Here is a 21994-nt window from a genome sequence, read left to right as displayed (position 1 = left end):
AAATTTAATAAACACAAACTGTAACACGAAATGTGTAACGAATGTTTACATGATGTCTAATACATCAGTATAGTTCAAGAGAAAATGACAAATTACTTAATAAGAGGAAGTTTCAATACTGCATAGGTAATGCCCTTTGACAACCTAACAAATAATACTATGTCAATATTTCTGCTGGATTTATTAGGAAACAGTTGGCTCCTAATACACAACAACTGTTGTAAAATGGAACAGAAACAGAGAACGGTATAGAGACAATACCATACCATGATTGGAATCTTATTAACAATAAAGTGTAAAAATCATAAATGTTAAGATAAATTTGCAAACAAGTGTCATACATTCATGTCAATAAAGTAAGTGACTTTTGAGACACACAAAAATGTATACCATCACGGCAATAGGGTACTGTGTGACCAACACTATAGCACAATAACACAAAAAAGTGATATATGTATGTAGCATGTCAGTAACAGACCATGTAGAGCATCTGCAACACTCTAAGCAAGCAGAAGTACTGGATATATTGGTTATCACTGTATGTAGTGTGCATTTGCCACAAGGTATTCAAGTCACAAGAAAGCAGGATGGCACAGTGAAAACTACTGCATGTTATTATCTGCGGATGAAACATTGACAGATTAGGGGGCAGTCACAGTGAGCATGAAGTGTGCTGCAAGTAACGTGAAGCAGATTCTGAGAGGTAGGAAAATCAAAGGTTCATCACATGCCATAACTCAGTGCAATGATCATTATCTTGTCACAAGTGCACAAAGTTGTCCAACCAGCACAGCACTTGTTAAAACAAGATACCCAGAGGCAGGCTCTGGGTCACACATCTCTTATCAGATCGGGCATTATTTGCTTTGCTCGGTGACCCTACCAGATTTATTTATCTTGTACAAAGACACTAGGTAGTCTGACGCATGTGGTGTCTTGCTCCCAAGAGCATTTCTATGAGCAGCGTGGTAGTGTCCTACTCAAGACTAAGTCACAGTATAGTCCAGAAAACAATTTCCATCATCTGTTCATCTGGCACACAGCTGTCAGACATTAAAATCCTGCCAACAGTGTTGCACAAGCCTCATATGGTGGTGCCTGTGTTCTTGTCTACAGTGACATCATGTTCGGAGCGTGCATATCACGGCAAGTACTTCCCTGGAGTAAAATGGGGCTTTGGAACATGGGAATGACTTCCGGCAATAGCATGTATGTACTTCTTGTGGCACTTATGAACTTGGGTTTCACGTGATGGGATGATAATCCCTGCATACACAAGGCAGGCCAAGTAGACAAATAGCTGCAACATGCCAACATCAAGGGTTCAGTGATCAGGTCACTCCGCAGATTTAATGTGATAGAACATGCAAGGGCCACTCTCGGTCAAAGGATTGCAGCCCTAACATCGGAAATAAAGGTCTTTGGTGATCCCCAAGGGCACTTGTCCAGTAAGGTGGACCACAAGCCGCCATAATGGACACCTCATCCGCAGAAGTGGGAGCCTTTATCCATCCTGCATTATCATATGACAATATTGCAATTCATATCAATACTGTGACTGGCACCAGCAGAGGGACAGACACTGTAAGTGCGACATATGGAAGGCATTTCAATAAATCACATATCTTCAACAATGTTATTCTTGAGGGACACACGTGATCAAAAATCACACTGTTTTCTGCAGCCTGAAGAACTCTTATGAAATGGACATGAATGTCCTTGTTCAGGAAAATGTAATCTGGTCAAAGAGAAGGAAGAGTACAACTCTATTGTTGATACAGAGGCCAAACCAACTAGTACAAAGCTCGAATTTCTTAAACAAAACACAAGGAACTACTGCTGCAGAGTGCTGCAGAGTAGCTACACTGAAATTTAACAATGATTCATCTACAGGTAAGTCTGAAGTGTTTCAATAAACTAGCTGGTAATATACTCACCTGTGACGTAAATGTTGGACAAGGAAGATTAATCATAAGCTATGTATAGTACGTCTTTTTTCTTAGAAATGCAGTGATCAAACAACATGCAGTTATTACCTTATACACAGAAAGATGCAAGCAGGGAGTGTATAATACAAAAATGATGCTGTTCTGAAAAGAAATTAGGACGTTACGTGGTGCACGATACCTGCTTCCTTATATCTTAGTCCTGTTTTGTTCAATCGTCCTCAATGTTTTCTTTCTAAGTATTTCAATGATCTACAACATACCACCAGGTATAGCAGCAAAAGTGAAACTACTATTGACCAAATATTCATTGATAAATCAAAACCATTAAGTAATTACACTAACTTTAAAGATATCACAGAGGTATCACACACAAAATGTAATAATGACAAATGTGTAGAGAGAAGATTAATTAATGATGGCAACATTATGGTCTTTAATGTCACATTAAAAATGTAAATTGGGACAATGAAACCTATAGTTCTGTGGATGTAAAATCCAACATGTTCTTGTCTAATTATAAATACCATTATGATAACTCATTCCTCTGAAGAGAACTAAATATACAAGAAATTAAATGCATCAATAACAAGTGAAATCAAAATGTCATCAGAAAGTCTCTGAATATTATATAAAGATGCAAACAGAAAACTGCTCTGAAACCACACATGAAGTGCTGTAGGAAAAAGTACAGGGAAGCTATAGAAGGTGCAAAAAAGCAATATAATGATTCATACATTAGAAAGGGGAAAAATAAATCAATGAAGAAACCTTGCAGGCAAATGTGTTACATCAAGTAATTAATTCACCATAAAACACAGAAATGAAGTTGTCAATGATCCATTTGTAATAGCTAATATATTTATTATCATTACATTAAGGAAGATAAAAACCTGATCACAAATAAATATAATCCTAACATAAAGGTAGAAATTCCAGTAAGTGTAAAGACAAAATAGCTACATCCAGTAACACCCAAAGAAGTACAAAGAGCTATCAATAAACTAAAGAGTAAAATGAGGTGGGATATGGATGGTACCTCTAACAAAATTAATAAATGTACTGCTAACAATAGTGCCTCTCAATTTATTAACATAATAAGTGACTCCTTTGTAACTGGAGTGTTCAAAGCAGACTGAAGCTGTCAAAGTATTACTGGTTTATAAAAGACAAGTGTGGCATTAGAAACCTCAGATCACAATAACTATTATTTGTAAAAGTGTCCAAGGAATAGAAAAGCAACTGAAATCACTCAACAGAGGAAAGTCCACTGGACCTGACAGGATACCAATTCGATTCTACACAGAGTATGCGAAAGAACTTTCCCCCCTTCTAACAGACGTGTACCGCAAGTCTCCTGATCTAATTCCCCAGCATCACCTGATTTAGTTAGACTACATTCCATTATCCTCATTTTGCTTTTGTTTTTTAAGAAATAAATATCATGATACTGCCACCTATATTTATATCTGAAAATATATTTCATTATGACTCATTGAGGGCTTTCAGCTATAAACAGTGAGGTCCACAATTATCAAACAAGAATTGGGGATGACTTTCATAGGAATATACACACAAAACCAATACATCAAGACCAAAAATTTTCTACACTGCATTGCTGGGTAAGGTCAAAAGAATAATATGCTCAGAGGAGAACTAAAAAGATCTACCAACAATCAACAGCTTTTACAACATTAATGAATATCTGGAACACAGCTCAAATCTGTAGGTGCCTCAAATGATCTCTTTACATGGATATTTGTAACTATCAAAGTATTTCTAGGTAAACTCCTTTTCTGCTAATGTACTCCTATTAATTAATATGTGTAATCATGTATCTTTTGTGCCTTATATGTGGATATGAAATTCTATGTTGTTACACTTATTTAACTAATATATGTAATACTTGAGTAAAAACAACCAAGATATTTCAGTAACTTTTCAACTGTGTGTAAACATATTATTAGCTTAACACATTTTTTTTGGGTCCGACCCAGTAAATGTATTTGAAATTAGTTACAACAGCTTACTGAAACATTAATTTTATTTATTCAGTTGTATTTTTCACCAGGCATGACATTTTTTGGAAATGGTGTTCCTTTCCACCAGTGTGGTTTGAACAAGTAGCCTCTTTAGTGGCATGCTCCAGATCGCAGTTATCTTCAGCTTTAAGAAATTTCTTGTTTTGTGAAGGAGCAGGATTAATAGCAATCCTAAGTTTAGCTGTATGCACATGGTCTTTCATATCACTCTATCCTTCAAACGCAACAGGAAACTTTGCAGTACATATTGTGCAATAAACACATTCATTGTTGCTGCCATTACATAATTTCAAAAATTTGTATTCCTGTCATAGGTTAAAATTACACACTTTCTCTTGCCCATTGCTAAATGAAAAGACAAAAATCAAATACAGATAAAATGATCAAAAACTTGTAGGTGACACACTGTCCCTGTTATGTTGCAAATGACTAAGAGAAAAACTTTCGTGGAACCACACCTCCCCCTCCCACTGATGAGTGCTTGCTTCATGTTCGGCTGAGAGAGGAACGGTCTTACGAGAATGTTTAAAAATGCAATGTTGAACATTTATGTCCAGGATTTTAAAAAATCAAACCCAGCACATTTTTACAATGATGGACTAAAGAACCAGTGCATCCTAGGCTAATCCCAGACGTATGGTAAGCCTAAGTACGTACATAAAATTTCATTTTCTTACAATTAATTATGTAGAATACTCTTTGTCTTCCCCTATTCACCTCAATTTGTTGATAAGAAAGCTACCAATCTAGATGTAATATTACAATTTGTCTGTGCCTATACTTTGTACATGAATGTAAATATGTAAAATTCTATACTGTCTTGTATTTTGACAAGTCCTACATAATGACTGTGATAAAAAAGGTGCAAAATAAATAAAAATAAAAGCAATTCCATTTCTGCAGTACAGATATCTACCATCATAACAGAAAATTAATTGAATTTGGCTCCAGTATTTCCAACAACTTTTTTTAATGAAATCTGTAATCAGTCACTGTATCACCTTTCCTATCTTCAGGTAAATGATGTGACTGAACAATTAAGTACATGACTGTGAGAATAAAAGTCTCTATCTAAAACCCATTTCAGAAATAAGAAACAGGTGTACCACAATCTGCTATAGTATCAGACAGTTTTGCAAATGATTGCAAGCAATTTCGAACTACAAGAAAAACAGCAAAATTGATTAAAAAAAAGAAAAAAAAAGAAAGAGGCCTCATTCTACATTACCAACAACACTCACAATTGTAAAAGCATAAAAATGTAATATATGTAGCATAAGCATGTCTTAGGACTAAAATAGAAATGCATAATTTCATGAGACATACAAGGGTCACTCCAAAAGAAATGCACACTATTTTTGTAAAAATAAAGTTTTCATTCTGCACGTGTGAAAGTGTTACAGTGTGTAGATACATCCTTCCTGCTTGTTTTCAAACTTAGTTCAACCTGTTCCCGTAAGTGGCGGCATCACATGTCTTCAAGATGGCAGCTACACTTGACATTCGTCACAAGCAACGTGCTATCATAGAATTCCTGTGCTGTGAAAACGAGACAGTGGGAAACAGCCACAAGAGGTTGAAAAAGGTGTATGAAGATGCTGCTGTCAATCACAGTACAGTTAGTCAGTGGGCAAGCAGGTTATGTGATGAAAGCGGGCATGGCAATATTGAGGACTGTCCTCGCAGCGGCAGGCCTCATACTGCACACACTCCAGACAATGTGCAGAGAGTTAACGAATTTGTGACTGCTGACAGACGCATCACAGTGAACGAATTGTCACACTACGTTGGGATAGGAGAAGGAAGTGTTTGCAGTATACTGAAAGTGTTGGCGTTAAAAACGGTATGTGCCAGGTGGGTTCCCAGGATGTTGACAGTGGCTCACAAAGAAACAAGAAAGACGGCATGCAGCGAAGTTTTGGAACAGTACGAGAATGGTCAAGATGAATTTCTTGGAAGAATTGTGACAGGGGATGAAAGAAACATGACTCCATGATTTTTCACCAGAGACGAAGAGGCAATCAATGGAGTGGCATCAAGCATATTCAACCAAGAAAAAAAATTCAAAACCATACCTTCTGCTGGAAAAGTTATGGCTATGGTGTTTTTCGATTCCGAAGGACTCCTGCTTATAGACATCATGCCAAGTGGAACCACCATAGATTCTGATGCATATGTGACGACACTGAAGAAACTTCAAGCTCAACTGAGTCATGTTCGACCACATCGGCAAAAGCAGGATGTTTTGCTGTTGCACAACAGTGCATGGCCACATGTCAGTCAAAAAACCATGGAAGGGATAACAAAAGTCAGATGGACAACACTGAAACACCCGCCTTACAGTCCTGACCTGGCTCCATGTGACTATCATCTCTTTGGGAAACTGAAAGACTCTCTTCATGGAACAGGGTTTGAACATGATGACTCCCTTGTGCACACTGCCAAACAGTGGGTCTAACAGCTTGGTCCACAATTTTACTGTGCGGGTATACAGGCGCTGGTTCCAAGATGGCATAAGGCAGTTGAGAGGGATGGCAATTATGTGGAGAAATGAAAATATTGTTCCTAAGGGATGTATCTACACACTGTAAAACTTTCAAACATGTAGAATAAAAGATGGATTTTAAAACAAAATAGTGTGCATTTCTTTTGGCGTGACCCTCGTATAAATCTTAAACAATCAGTTACGCACTTCAAACAGTAAATATTTCCCTCATAGTTTCTATTTCCACAATGGAATGACATTTCTCTCCAAATGTTAAAAAAATTAAATATCTTAGGAGTAATGTGTTGCTTACTAATTAACTATTCTTGACATTTACTAAACAACACCCAACAATTTCATTTTAGCTAAACACTGTTTCACAATGTGAAGTTATTCCTGTAATACACTAAAGCTCAACACTGAAGTAACAGTTATGAATAAATTTTGTGCTGTTTGTTACATGAACTTATTTTATGTATACATATCTTTGTTAAATGCCAAAAATTCTCAATTATGTGGTGACAGGAGCTGTTTCATTTGTCATGTTTTAAAAAGAGATCCAACAAGTCACTGGAAAACACCAAGAGATTTTGTTTGAACTCTTAAAAATTTACACATCAGATTCCATCACCTGTTGAATCTCATGATAAAACATCTCCAAAGTAATTTTTTTCAGTATGCACTTTATAGGAGTTAGCAAGAAAAGAAATCAAAAGATGGTCTACTAAAGTGTCAGTGGCTAAAACAGAAGGTGAGATATTAGGAATGTAAGTCAGGTAAGCAACATGCAGCTGAAAGAAAGAAACAAGATCAAATAAAGAAATTAGAGTAGATTGCCTCGCCTTTGCAGATGATCTGGCAATTTTAACTAGGGATATTACCATAGCTCAAAAACAAATTGAAATTGTTAAAGAAGTTGCAGAAAAAGTAGGACTACAAATATCATTCGAAAAAAACGGAATGTATGACATGCAACAAACAAGCACCAAAGTTATTGAATACAAAATATGGAAAAATAAAAAGGCTTCCACAGTTTAAATAATTGGGGAAAGCCATAGAAGAAAAAGGTGTGGAAAAAGCTGCAATCGAAGATCACTGTCCAAAAAATGGCAACTGCATTCAGATTAACACAAAATATTTATAATAAAAATCAATTTCTAAATTCAGTAAACTTAGGCATTACAGCACCGGATATTGAAGAAATTCAAAAGAAAGAAAAAAAGGTTATTGGAAAAATATTAGACCCAAAATTTACTGATGGAGAAACTTACAGGCTGAGAAGTAATAGGGAAATAGAGGAATACACAGACACACATGGTGACAGGAGAAAACAAAGACTTAAATTTTACAGGCACATTAAAAGAATGGCATTAGGTTGACAAAACAAATAGTAGAATTCTACAAAAACAGAAGCAAGGCCAAAACTGAGCCAATTAAATGGATCGCTGCAATTAAGGTGGATCTTAAAGTAGCCATTATAACTCAGGCAGATGTTACAGATGGAAAAACATTCAGGCAAAAGATATTAGCTTGGCAAGTTGGTCAGAATGAAATCAGAAAATGGACCGGAACAGTGCAGTCTGATGAAAGAAAGAGACTTCATTCTGAAAGGAAGAAACAAATTTGGACACAAAGGAAGGCCAACCATCAAAAGCGACATTTTTTAGACTCTTTGGTTACAAATGAGTAAATCTTCTATACCACAGCAAAGGTTTCATCTTAGATTTAACAGTAACTATTAAGGTCATTTCAGATAGAGGTAGCCAACATATTATTATTCATCTGTGTAGCAGAGATGCTGAGTCGCAGATAGGCACAGCAAAAAGACTGTCAGAAAGTTAGCTTTCGACCAACAAGGACATCATTGAAAATCAACAAAAAACACACATACATGACCACAGTCTCTGGCAGCTGAAGCCAGACTGGTATAGGATTAATGATATTGGCAGGATAATGTGGGACATGAGACGCTGCACTAACAATCGGCATGGTCTTGTAGCCATATGTTGTGCACAGCCAAGACAGTTGATATGGTGTGGCTAGGTACAGCATGCAGTGCAGTTTGTAAGGCAACAGGAGAAACACAGGAACGAAGAGACAGAAGGATGGGAGTAATGCATTAGAAAATAGTGATAAAGTAGAACAGCACTGGGTTATGAAATGGAAGAAAAGCTATCAGGCAAAATCAAACATTGGAAAATCCAGGATGGAATGTAACTTTGTCGTGAAAGGGATATATGCTACTCACCATACAGTGAAGATGTTGAGTCACAGATAGCCACAATAAAAAGACTGTCGGAAAGTGAGCTTTCAGCAAACAAGGCCTTTGTCGAAAATAGACAACACACACACACGCACACACACAACTACAGTCTCTGGCAGCTATTATGTATTCTGTGCAGAAGGCATCAGTAAAGATGCAGGTATATCAAGTGCTCATCTATGTGTACACTGCTCACCACAGGGGGAATTCCACTGTTAAATGCAGAAGAGAAAGTGTGGACAGGTGGGACTGGAGATAGCAAAGGCAAATAACTGTAAAAACTGTTGCACAATGAGCTTGTTAGTTCATACATCCCAGATGTTGACAACAATAATACACAGAAGAATGAAAAGAAAACTGAGGATATGTCAGTTTGGCTTTAGTAAAGTTAAAGACAGCACACAAACAGTACTGATGTTGCAGTTGGTAATGAAAGCAAGACTTTTAACAAGAAGTCTAGACATGTTCATAGGTTTTCTTGACCTATAAGAAGCACTCAGCAATGTTAAATGGTGCAAGATGGTTGAAAGTATATTCCAGAACCAGAAGGGAACAATAGGAAGACCAAGAACAAAATGATTGGACTGAAAGATGTAAAATAAGGATGCAACCTTTCTCCCCAACTGTTCAGTCTGTACAGTAAAGAGGTAATGATGGAAGTAAAAGATAGGTTCAGGATTGGCATTAAAATTCGGGGTAAAAGAACATCAACAATAAGATTTGCTCATGACACTGCTATCCTCTATGAAAATGGGAGATAATTATGGGACAGTACTGGATTCGGAGTAAATCAAAGAAAGACAAAAGCGGGCACAATAATATGCACCTGGGACTGTAAATTAATTGATGAATGTTTTATTACACACAAGTCCTGCTGTATACTGCCAATACTGACAGTAAACATGCTCTGATTTGAAACCATCTGTGAAAGAGAGATGCCCAGATGAGGCAATGTCTGTGTGTGTCCATTCCCTTCCTTATGGAATTATGGCTGCTCAGTTCTATAGAGATGTGTCTTTGATGCTTACGTACACCATCACCTACATCTACATCCATACTCTGTGAAATAATGAAGTGCATGGCCAAGGGTTCTTCCCACTGTACCAGTCGCTAAGAGTTTATTTCCATTCCATTCACATATGAAGCTCAGTAAGAATAACTTCTTAAATGCATCTGAGCATACTGCAACCTAATACTGTCTTTGCAGCCCCTGCCAATGTGATAAGTGGGTGGCATTTGAGGGGGGGGGGGGGGGGGTTGTAATACGTTCCCAGCTTCCTGAAGTATTGCTGATTCCTTAAGCTTTCGAAATATGCTTTCAGTGTTTAGTTGGCAGATATGTTCAGGGCTCTGCCTGTTCTGATTTTCCAACATTTCCGTGACACTCTGCCGTGAGTTCTAAAATGTGTGACCACATCACGTTATGCCTACTTGATATGGGTCTCCGACAGAATTTTTGTAAGCAGTTACCTTCATAAACAGACTGGCTTTTCCCTGTATATCTCCCATGAACTGAAGTCGGCCACAAGCTTTATCTACAACAGACTATGTGGATAATTTCAATTCATATCCCCATTAATTCTTACACCAGCATGTTTGCATGTCCTCACTGATTCCAACTGTAACTCACTGATACTCTATTTATACAATATTGTGGTTTTGCATTTTGCAAAGTGCACAATTTTACATTTCTGAACATTTAAAGTAGATTTCCAATCTCTGGACCACTTTGAAATCTTATCAAGATCTGACACAATATTTGTGCAGTTTTTTTCAGATAATACTTGACTCTAGATAACTGCAATATCTGCAATAAGTCTCAGATTACTATTAACATATTCTGCCAGGTAGCTAATATACAACATGAAGGATTCCAGCACGCCTCTCTGCAACAGTGGCAGGCCTTAAGTCTATAATTATCCATCCTCCCTAGCAAGAAATTCACTCACAGATTTCATTTGATATCCCATATGATTGCTCTTTTATTAATGAGTGAGACCAATGCTTTCTTGAAGTTAAGAGACAATGCATCCACGTGACTGCTTTAATACACATTTACAGGACGTAGTGTGCGTGTGTGTGTGCAGGGGGGGGGGGGGGGAGTTGGGTTTTGCATCATAACTGTTTTTCAGAATCCATGCTGGTTGAAATGCAGGTCATTTTGTTCTAGATACCTAATTACTTTTGAGCTCTGAATATCTTCATAGATTCCACAACAGACATATGACACTGGATTGTAGTTCTGTGAATCATGGCAGCTGCCCTTCTAGTATACAGGCATGACCTGTATTTTCTTCCAACTACTGGCCACAGAGGTCCACAGTATACTGCAGTTAAAAGATGCACTCAGCTCTGAAATGGCTCTGAGCACTATGGGACTTAACATCTGTGGTCATCAGTCCCCTAGAACTTAGAACTACTTAAACCTAACTAACCTAAGGACATCACACACATCCATGCCCGAGGCAGGATTCGAACCTGCGACCGTAGCACTCAGCTCTGAATTCTGTACAAAATTCTACCAGACAATTTGGAGTAGCCACTTGGATGCTCAAAATTACTATCACAACAGGTGCTTTTTATTTATTTATTTACACGTCAAGTTCGATAGGACCAAAATGAGGAGCCAATCTCCAAGGTCATGGAACATGTCAGTACAAGAAATTACAACACAAAAGTAATAACATATACAAAAAATGTTTATGAACCAAAAAAAGTCAATCTATCAGTTTAATTAAAAGCAATCAACAATATTAACAAGGATCAACTTCCATTTTCCAGGAACTCCTCGACAGAATACAATGAGTGACCCATGAAAAAACTCTTCAGTTTCAATTTGAAAGCACGTGGATTACTGCTAATATTTTTGAATTCCAGTGGTAGCTTATCAAAAATAGATGCAGCAGTATACTGCACACCTTTCTGCACAAGAGTTAAGGAAGTCTGATCCAAAAGCAGGTTTGAATTCTGCCAAGTATTAACTGAGTGCCAATGTTAAAATACCCAGACTCGTGAACACGGGTTAACAAGAGGTTCATGGACTTATACCACTTATTGGCAAAATTGCCCTTTTCTGAGCCAAAAATATTCTTTTACAATGGGAAGAGTTGCCCCAGAATATAATACCATACAACATAAGCAAATGAAAATAAGCAAAGTAGACTAATTTTCATGTTGAACAATCATTCACTTCAAATACCATTCGAATAGCAAAAATGGCAGCATTAAGTCTTTGAACAAGATCCTGAATGTGGATTTTCCACAACAGTTTACTATCTATCTGAACACCTAGAAATTTGAACTGTTCCGATTCACTAATCATATACCTATTCTGTGAAATTAAAACATCATGTTACAAACTAAATAATGAGTCTTACTGTGGTTTAGCGTTAGTTTATTTTCTATAAGCCATGAACTTAGGTCATGTACTGCACTATTTGGAACTGAGTCAATGTTGTACACAAAATCCTTTACTACCAAACTAGTGTCATCAGCAAAGAGAAATATTTTAGAGTTACCCTTAATACTAGAGGACATAACATTTATATACATAAAGAACAGGAGTGGCCCCAACACTGATCCCTGGGGCACCCCCCACTTGACTGTACCCCACTCTGAGCCCCTATTACAGCCATTCTCAACATTGTGAATAATGACCTTTTGCTGTCTGTTGCTAAGGTAAGAAGTGAACCAATTGTGAGCTACTCTTCGTATTCCGTAATGGTCCAACATCTGGAGCAATATTTTGTGATCAACACCATCAAACTCCTTAGTTAAATAAGAAAATAGGCCTAGTGTTTGAAACCTTTTGTTTAACCCATCCAGTATCTCACAGAGAAAAGAGAATATAGCATTTTTAGTTGTTAAGTGACTTCTAAAGCCGAACTGTACATTTGATAGCAAACCCTGTGACATAAAATGTTCAATTATCCTTACAAACACAACATTTTCTATAACTTTAACAAATACTGATGGCATAGAAACAGATCTAAAATTGTCTACATTACCCCTTTCTCTCTTTTTATAAAGTGGCTTTACTACTGAGTACTTTAATCATTCAGGAAACTGACCATTCCTAAAGGAAATATTACAAATATGGCTAAATACAGGGCTGACATGTGCAGCACAGTACCTTAATATTCTGCTAAGCACTCCATCATAACCATGAGAGTCCTTTGTCTTCAGTGATTTAATTATTGACTCAATTTCCCCCTTGTCTGTATCACAGAGGAGTATTTCAGACATCAATCTTTGAAACGCATTTGCCAAGAGAGTTGTATGATTCCCTGTAGAAGCTAAATTTTTATTTAGTACACCAGCAATGCTCAGAAAATGATTGTTAAATAGTGTATATATATCTGATATGAGTAACAGAAATATTTTTACTGCGAACTGACTTTATATCGTTGACCTTGTGCTGTTGACCAGACATTTCCTTCACAACTGACCATATGGTTTTAATTTTATCCTGTGAATTAGCTATTCTCTTTGCATACAATATACTCTTTGCCTTCCTAATAACATTTTTAAGCACATTACAATGCTGTTTGTAATGGGATACTGCAGCCTGATTGAGACTATGTCTAACATTTTGATATAATTCCTGCTTTGTTCTACAGGATATCCTTATCCCACTAGTCAGCCACCTGGGCTGCCTATTACTGCTAGTAGCCCATTCAGAATGTTCTAATGGAAAGAAACTCTCAAAGAGCATGAGAAATGTGTTAAAGAAACCATTATATTTATCATCTATGTTATCGGCACTACATGCATCCTGTCACTCTTGTTCCTTGACAAGGTTTAAAAAACTCTCTATTGCTGTTGGATTAACTTTCCTACACAATTTGTAATTACATGTGACATTTGTTTGAGTACAAAAGCCTTTGACTATTACCATTTGTGCATCATGGTCTGAAAGGCCCTTCACACTTTTACTAATAGAATGCCCATCTAGTAATGAAGAATGAATAAAAATATTGTCTTTGGCTATGCCATTGTTCCCCTGCATCCTAGTTGGAAAAAACAGTCTGCATCAGATCTAGCACCATCCTTTTTCTTACACAATCAAACACAAAATGTGTATTGAAATCACCATATATGACTAATTGCTGATACTTCCTACAAAGTGAGTTAAGAGCCCTCTCTAGCTTGAGCATAAATGCTCTTAAGTCAGAGTTCAGGGACCTATGAACAAAACAAATTAGAAGTTTAGTTTCATTAAATTCAACTGCCTCTGCACAACACTCAAATATTTTTTCAGTGCAGTGCCATGATAGGTCTATGGACTCTAAAGGAATACTGTTTTTTACCTACACAGCCAATTTCACACCCCACAAGGAACTCCTCGAAAAACAGCCAGCTAATCTGTATCCTGGTAAAGGAAGCCTCTGAATTGCCAAATAATTTAAGTGGTGCTCCGACGTACCAATAATTTCAGAGTCAACATCTGTAAGCAGTTCACTAACTTCATCTCTAATACCTCTTATATTTTGATGAAATATGCTAATTCCTTCTCTACTTGGAAACATGACATCCTCTGAAGGTGAGATCCTAGAGGGTCTTCCTTTAAGCTGATATACCTATCAGCTGACTTCAGGCTAAAAAAGGTGCACCTCTAACACCAACTACTACAGGAATTTTTCCATGAGTGATCCCACCGCTACTCACTACACTGTCATCTATAAACTTTGCCAGCCTCCCCTTCCCATACTTATTGAGGTGCATACCACGCCTAGTGAAAGCTGATCTGCTGACAGACCCAGCTGGCACCACTGAAATGTAACCCATGCCCTCTGTCATCAGCGCCTTCTCCAGCCCCATGTTAACACACCTAACGGCTGCATTAAGATGAGGCCGCTCATAACGCTGAAACAGTTACACGAAATGCACATTAGTGCCACCAGTTTGAGTAGTTATCTTTACCAGGTCACCACCTACATCATATTCCCCGTCCCTATCGAGACTCTTCCCTGTTCCACCCACTATCACTACCTGATCTGCCTTTGTAAAATTCCTACATAACTCCCCTATGCTGTCAGTCACCTGAGCCAACCCTGCACTAGGCTTCACAATGCTGGTGACCTGGTACTCACTCCCCAACACTTTCCGCAACTGCTGGCCCACACCATTACCATGCAAGGTACCTAGCAGCAGAACCTTCTTCTTTCTGTTTGACTTTGCAACTAACCTAGGCCTCCTAACTGCTGAGGACTGCTGCATGTTCCCTACATCTACAGCTACAAGAGGCTCCTCTCCACTCAACTCTGACAGTTGATCAAATCTATTGCATACACGCACTGAATAACTGTCTGAATACCACCTCCTCCTAGCTGCCTTCTTGCCAACTGCCAGTTCTCATTCCCCACTATCCTTCACCCTCCTCAACCTATCTAGTTCCTCCTTTGGGCGTTTTTCTTCACAGCTCACTCTTGACCTTCCCTGTGTTTCAAGCATCTTTCTGTAATAATAGTATTCATTTTCTAAGCAACTCTTACACATCAAAACCATCATTACTCAATCACTGGATTCTATTGCTGCTCATGTTAATCACACTCAGTATAGGCATTACTTTTTTCTGTACTAAATGGACACAGCCATTACGCACATTAAACTTGAACATAAAATCTTCATCTAAACTTTATTTTCATATTTTATGTTGCTGCACCAGGTGATTTACGCTTTTGTTACAGTTCACCTTTGAAAGATAACATTTGAGTCATTAAATCTGTTTTCTCAGGTTGTGGAAAATAGTGCATTTAAATTTCCCATACCTCAGCATCCTTCACTGATATTTTTCATATACTCCATCCATATATTTTTTGTGCCATAATTAATTTTGCTACTTTTCTAATGTTGTTCACATTTCTGAATATACAGCCAGGATAAAATTTGCGTAAGTAGTTCATATTCATTTGAATTCTTTATAAAAAGTTACGTTACCAACTCAAACTGCAAAGCCACTTTCCTAATTCAGCGCATGTTGTATCCCTGTTCTAGGATATAAGCATTTGACATGTTCACTTGCCCAAATACAGGGGCTGGACAAAAATATGGAAACACCATAAGAAATGCTTGCTTGAATATAAACACAGATGCTCGACAGCCACGCCTGCAGGTTGTGCTGCAGTGTTTGACCATAAATGGCACCTGTGCACTGTCCTCAATATTTTTCAAGTGTCAGACATGGAAAGAACAGTGTTCTGTGTAGTTGTGAGTACATTATGTTGAAGCTACGTGAATTCAAATGTGGGCAAATTGTTGGTGCTTGTATGGCAGGTGCTTCAGTAAGCCAGGCAGCTGAAGTGTTTGGTGTTTCAAGAGGCACCATTTCGAAGACTTATACCGCATTCCAGGAAAGCATTAAAACATCATTCGCAAAGTCAAAATGTGGATAAAAGTGTGTGTTTAATGGTCATGATGGACAGTCACTGAAGAAGAATGTGACAAAAAATAAGTGTGTGACAGCTGCAAACGTCACTGCATAACTGAGTGTCACACTCGTAAATCCTGTCAGCCCCAAAACAACAAGCCTTCATGGTCTAGATTGAAGAGAAGGGTGCAGGATCACTACTTATCTCCATCATCGTTACCTGAACTTGCCAATATTTTGCAGGAATAATAGTTGACATTAATTTTAGTTACTAATGAAAACCATCTCAGATATATTACTACATATTTCTTGTGTTATGGCCGATTTCATTCTAAGAACATCTTCAGCTTGCTTGCAGTTAAACAACACAAGAAATTACGCTTAATGTATACAATAAGCAATGCTCACTGCAACATTCCTATACTAAATCCTCACCAGGTTGTGCTACGGCCATGATACAAATGGTGTGGCTGTTGCATTAAATTTTAATGACCAAATTCAGAATCAATAAGCCCAAATATTATGCTGACCACTTTATCAACTTACTGACGATATGGCTTTGTGTAAACACTGACATTAATTCTCCACTGTTGTAAATAATTGCAGCAAGTTTAACACAGCTTGCCTGTAATTTTGTTAACAACATATGATGAAAACAAGTTTGGTCGCTTTAGCTCATGTACATGTTCAATGACAATACATCTTTTGTAACATTACTGTTCTTGATATTTTTACATATTTTACAGTTATTCACTTAATGTCACACTTGTCAAATGATGGTTCACATTTGTGAAAGCACTGTCACTTGTTTCCTTTTATTGTGCATTTTTCAGTTGTCTTGATTGCCTGTGTAATGGTTTTCACTCGTTAATATCAGTTCTGTACTTAAGGCTTTGTTACTACTTGTAATGATTATGATCACACAATCTGTTATCACAATTGGCAGAGGCAAAGTACTGCGTTTGCATGTTTACCTCTCTCATGGAGCGGCCCTGCCTGGAAAGTTTACTGTAGGCCATGCCTGCTTGCCATATTTCCGCAAGGCGGTCAGCAGAATGTTTGCAATCATTGTCTCTGGATTTGGTCTTTAACATTACGCATGACAACCAGGCCATTTATATTGTGACTTTTAGAACAACTCAGTGAGGATTCAGTATAAGACTGTTGTTACTGTCAGTTGCTCTTTGTGTCCATTAAGATGCTGTAGCTGTAGCCTAATTTCTTGTTTTGTTACCTACAGGCAACATGAAGATGATCTAAGAATAAATCCAGCAAAAGCACAATAAATGAGTGATACACAGCTCTGGTGGTTTTAATTAATCATTACCATCAATTTAAGGGAAACCATTCTAAGTACACATGCAAAGCAATATTTCGCACATTCACACATTGTGTGGCTGATTTTGTGTACTATTGCTGAGAAAAGACCTAGTGCTCGAGAGCTAATGTAAATGCTATTTTCTGTTATGTGCTACAGCACTCAACGAATCGATCTGATATAGGTGAGTGGTTGCCTTATTTTACATATTGTTCCACCCAGGAATTTCCATTATTGATCTGGTAATAAATTTTAACTGAAGTATACAATAATAAAGGAAAAAAACTGATGAGAAATTGTAATGATAAGTGTTTATTTTAGTATGTGATACTTAATGCAGCTTTAATATGATACTTTGAGAGTAAAGAATATTATTAAGGTAATAAGAAACTTTTCACTCATCATGAAGTTTCCATTACTGATCACATTAAACTTTTACAATAATCAGAGCCACTGCATTCTGCACTGCACTGGGGAAAAAAAGAAAAGAAGAAGAAGAAGAAAAGGTGAATCCTCCACATCCCACTTACTATCCATGAGATATTTATTTTAAATTCATGACTACTTATATGCTGATAACTACAGAATAGACTTATTTCATGTACATAATGGTGTATTTAGCCACTATTAACTTCTTAATCTTTTCAGTGGGCCCTAACTGCTTCAGCGGACATACTTGAATTAATACATGTTTAGCATTGCTACCTTCCTGTGATGGAAGGAAGAAATAAGATATATTGCTTCTTCCAACAAAAAGGGGGCTAGATTTTGTAATGGAGATATGGTGACTTGCTTAAAGCAATATTTAACCAAAATACGCATTATTCAACTTTGGCACCACAGTTTTCAGTACTCCAAGTGGCTCTTCATTTCCACAATAAAATTAAAGAATGTCTCAAACATTTCTATGCCTCTAGCAATGAACCAATGCAAAATGACTTTCCACACATCACATACACATAGAGCAACAAAACGAGAAGTGAAATGAAACCTGTAACTAAAATTCTCATTAAAACATGTAGTTTTCACTAAATGTGAAAATCTGTTATCGGGGTGAAATAAACACTGAGAAATAAAGAAGCTACCCACTGAAAAGAAAATTTTGAGCACTGATTTGCTTGATAACTGCACCTAATCTTTTAGAAAAGGAGGAGACTTCAAAAAGCGAATTACACATTATTATGGTAGGCCAAGCAACTTTTACTGAGTGCTCCACTGCAATCCAGAATTAGACAAGTACACGATACTATATAGAAAAACAGTCACCAAGTCTCTGTAAATATCAGAACTTTCTGTCGATCGCTCAATTCCTCAATGATTAAAATCTATTCCTTGGTCACATACACATCAGAAAACTGCTGTGTGAATATCCTCACTGTTGGAAAATCTATTTCCTCCAGATGATGTTCAGCTTGCCAAAAAGGCGGAAATCTCACGATGGAAGATCTGGTCGATGATGGTGGCCTACCTCCCAATCAGCATCACCCATGACTTAGGTCAAATTGTTGGCACTACTTCTCTACACCTGGAAGCGACACTGCATTTGGTCCATATACTGCCAAAAGTACAGGGTAAGTCACTGTGAAATTTAGACATTTTGTCCACGACGTCAACTTTGGAGTACATTTCTAATTTTCACGACACAGCAGTCACACACAGTGCTGCATCTGTAATCCATATCTCAGCAGAACTGTCTCTACACAAAACCTGGGATGTGTACTCTCTTCTAACAATGAGCCACTCTTGTGCAATGGGCCTAGTGTGGTACCACATGTGTAACTCACTTTCTGAAGTCATTACATATAACTTGCGATTAGACATCTTTCAGCAAAAATTTGTTTATGGAGGCAGTTCATAAATTTTTAGTGCAATTTAATTTATGAGAGATTTTCACTACTATGTCTCAGTACAGTTTTCAAATTGCAATGCATCCACATACTGAAGGTATTTAGCAATGGTATTCTTAGCCACTGAATGATAAATACTGTGAAATAGGTCACACTTTAGTTAACTTCTTTTGCAGTTCACAAACTTGTTATTTATTCAACTGACATTATAATTTTTTTGAAACCCCGGAGTTGATGAAAGTGAATTTCAATGTCAGATCATTTTTAGTGATTTACTTACAGTAGCAACCACTTAAATTCTCTAAAAATACAACCCAATAGAACTCAACTCATATCAATCTTCCAAATTGCCCACTAAGCTCATGCACAAGCCTTAAAAGCGGCAACTTCTTTTTTTCCATCATTTGGGATAAGAATAAATTATTCATTAACACAAAATTAATATAAAATTAACTAACTAGAGCAGTTGATACACTCAATTATGATCCTTAAGAACAGACAAATATTGTGACCCTTAAGAACAGTGCCATGAGGAACGTAAAACTTCCCTGATCCCTGAGCTCATCATTGTCATCTGACTTCATTATGCAATATACACCTCTGGTTCTGTCCAACATTCTTCATACAGGTGACTTACGATCTCAGAACATACCAGTGCACTAGCTTGCGCAAAAACAGGGAAAATGGAGTAGCAATCAAACATTATTCATGTTATGTAAGGGCATGTGCTACAACTAATAAATAAGTGAATACAATTGTTGCTCTATTATGGGAATACTTCTAAGTAAGGTACTTCAAATAATGATTTAAGATTTGAACACATGAAAAATGAATGGAAATATTACATCAATGCAAGGTGAAATATGGTGGAACTCCAGTTATGTCACACTATCGAACTAGAAAGAGTTGGTCTGTTCTTGTGCCGGCAATAATCAAAACACTTGTCACAGTAATTTGGATAAATAAAAGAACAACATAAACCAGGATGACTACACTGGAATCTGAGTGTCATTCTTTTGATATAATTATGCCATTTCACTAAATATCAGCTCATCCCTGAACCAGGTGTACTGATTTCATTACTTTCTTTATGGGTGAAATTAATGTAATACAAACAATCCAGCTTAAAAATTTTGTAGCTCCTACTAACTGAAGGCTTCATAACATTTCCTAACCTTCAAGTAAGAAATCACCAGCAAACTATATGAAAAGTTGTGAATGTGTTCTAAGGAAGGGCTTCACTCAATTATTTCACAACGGGATTTTCAATGCAACAAGCCATAACATGAATTAATTACTATCAAGTTAAACAATCTATATTTCTTATCAGTTCATGTGAACTCCCTGTGACAGATTATATATAGATTTGAAACTTCATTACTGATTACAGTCACGACATGAATGGATTTTGACTGTAAATCTGAACAAATTAATATTTGCTTCTGGCATGGCTGATTATGAAGATTTCGCCATTTACATAAACACTCATCTAAAAATAGATCACTCTAATGAGAAAGAAAATTACACTCACGGTTAACTGGGTAAACTGAAGATCCTTTCATCCATGGAAGTAGGAGATGGGGGTTGAAAAAACTGACCGATTCAAGGATTACATAAAATGGAACACACAACTGTGAGACAGGAAGAGATGGAAAATAAAACAATGCTACAAACATAAGTCCTGTTGGACTCCCTTTTACAAAAAGTCTGAATAATTTTGGAAATTGATGCTGTAGCTGAGTTAGTGTAAGAAGGTTCCTGACAGCTAGCAGTGCTGTTGCCAGCTTTCAGCTGTGTAGTGCTAACAGCTGCAGGCAAAAACAGTAGTCATCTATACAGCTGCGACAACAATGAAGTGCATTTACAAAATCACATTACACAACTGGTTGGAGTATGCACACATAGCTGCAGCACCCAGCTTACTGCCACTGGCAAAGATCTTCTTATGCCAACTCGACTATAGTGTAGTCTCTATTCCCCAGTCATGGCACATCTCTCTTAACAGAGGGGATCTTCGGTCTGTATTGCCAATGTTTCTTTCCACGTTTATATCTTCCACCACCTGTCAGTCAAGACTTTTTCTTCTGTCTTAATATGTTTGATGTTTCCTTTACAAATCTACAGTCTAGAAACAATGTCAAACTGGCTACTGAAACAAATTCAAACTATCAGATCTTTATAATAAGACAGCGTGCAACAATAGCATCTTCTTTGACTTGTATATCTAAAATATGCTGAAAATTATTTCTTTCGGCAAACATAAAGAGCACAGTTCTACACCACGAGTGGCATACAATGGTTTAAGGACATCCTTTATATTAATTATACAAAAAAGATCTCCATAATACTATGAAACAGAGGTAACCAGGTAACAAGCTGAAAAGATTAGTCCCAGTTCTATTATGATTATGTGGCAACTTTTGACTAATTACAGCACTCTTCTATAGAAGTAACTAACAGTTCATTTACTTCATTTGCTATCAACTCATGAGGAATGTATATTCAGAACTTTTTGCAATTTGTTTTCATAATTTTCATGTAACTAGCTTCTGAGAATCCAAACTTATAGGTAACGTCATTTTAACAGTGCCGAATTCTTCTAATCCATGCTCTTTTTCTTCATCTGTTTCTTAAAGACCCCTTACCCCACTACAAAACTACCTCAACTGAATCTCCTTACAAATGCTTTACCTATATAATGAAAACATGTTGCACTAATAGTGA

General features: G+C 37.1%; 1 protein-coding gene across 1 annotated transcript in view; it reads right to left on the bottom strand.

Annotated features, from left to right (window-relative positions):
- Nucleotides 1-21994, bottom strand: part of LOC124796417 — a 523416-nt gene that overhangs the window by 10090 nt on the left and 491332 nt on the right. The window lies entirely within an intron of this gene.

The sequence above is a fragment of the Schistocerca piceifrons genome, chromosome 4, assembly GCF_021461385.2.
Source record: "Schistocerca piceifrons isolate TAMUIC-IGC-003096 chromosome 4, iqSchPice1.1, whole genome shotgun sequence".
In the NCBI taxonomy this organism is placed as follows: Eukaryota; Metazoa; Arthropoda; class Insecta; order Orthoptera; family Acrididae; genus Schistocerca; species Schistocerca piceifrons.
The sequence above is the reverse complement of the archived record's forward strand: the minus strand, read 5'-3'. Positions and strand labels throughout refer to the sequence as shown.